Here is a 1,274-nt window from a genome sequence, read left to right as displayed (position 1 = left end):
TACACACACACACACACACACACACAAACACACTCGCACACTTAGAAAGAGAGGGAAGAAGTTCGATTACCACTTTGGGACGACATTGTTTTTGGCGAAGGTCTCTATCCTTCAGATCGGATGGATCACTCACACTATGCCCACGTTTTTCCTGATGCGCATGTTTGTAGCAGCCCGCCCCCTTTATCACTAAATTGTCTCCACGGAGACGACTTTCCTTCGTAACATATTTGTAACACGCTAGTGTGGGATGTTAGTTTGTTTCTGGGCTGTCATTTGCACCTTTTTGTTTTTTGTTTGTCATTCCTTTGTTGTTACGGGTTCGAGGGTTCGAGCCTCAGCTCGGCCCAACGTTGTTTACTTTGGGAAAGGCACTTTACCCGAATTTCCCGCTTGGCTCGGTCCTTTTGGAGATGGAAGTTAAACTCCGAGGTCCCGCCTCTTACATAACCTAAGAGTGTTGATAGGGGCCTATACGTTCTTACTACTGACCGTCTAGATAGGGGCGTTAAACCCATACCATTTGAACATTTTCATTTCTTTGTTCTTGGGTTAGCAGGTAGTTTGCGAGCGGTTGGTGGAGGCTATGGTGTCATCTTCTCATTCTTCTTTTTGACGTACTTAAAATTTAAATCTAATAGTTTTTATCATTTTGACACTGCCCTATCAACTATCCACGCTCCATTGACTACACTCTAGCAACAGAAACAGCGACAGAACAGAACAGAAATACAACAACCAAAATCAAAAACCGTCAAATCATAAATGATCGTATGCAGTAGTTGCGAGCGCTGTAAAAACTTTTACCAAAAACAAACACCACTAACAGTTACCTCAAGAACAGCAAGCAGCATGACGAAAGTGCACAGTAAATCTGCGCCCCAGGGTTGACAAGAAGGTAAAGCAACAACAAGCATACTGTGTGCGTGAGTGACTTTTGCTGTTAACAATCAGTGTTTGTCCTCTGTGCTGATCCTTTGCTGAGACCAACAAACGTTTCAGAGAATCGATTTCATATTTTGGATAAAAAGACAGAAAGAGGCAGTGAACGGATGGTTGGCGGGTGCTTTGGTGTAGTTTGCTCCTTTTTACTATCCAACATATTAAATATATTGTCCTGAACTCTCTTCCTTCTTTTTGTGTGTTTATTGCTTTCTTGTAACGCCTCTAATTTTCGGCGCTTAAATGACCGTATTGTGTTGTGAGTGCCGAGAAACTCTTTCTATAAAACTAAAACTGACTAAAAAGCAATAAGTCTCTTTAAGGTGCCCCCC

The 1,274-nt window shown here is 42.4% G+C and overlaps 1 protein-coding gene across 1 annotated transcript in view; it reads left to right on the top strand.

The window, feature by feature from the left end:
* Positions 1-1,274, top strand: part of LOC101854917 (ceramide kinase) — a gene marked incomplete in the record, with an annotated part of 148,254 nt that overhangs the window by 98,848 nt on the left and 48,132 nt on the right.

This window comes from Aplysia californica, unplaced genomic scaffold (genome assembly GCF_000002075.1).
Source record: "Aplysia californica isolate F4 #8 unplaced genomic scaffold, AplCal3.0 scaffold00012, whole genome shotgun sequence".
Taxonomy (NCBI): domain Eukaryota; kingdom Metazoa; phylum Mollusca; class Gastropoda; order Aplysiida; family Aplysiidae; genus Aplysia; species Aplysia californica.
Note: the sequence above shows the minus strand (reverse complement) of the source record. Positions and strands in the feature narration are given on the sequence as shown.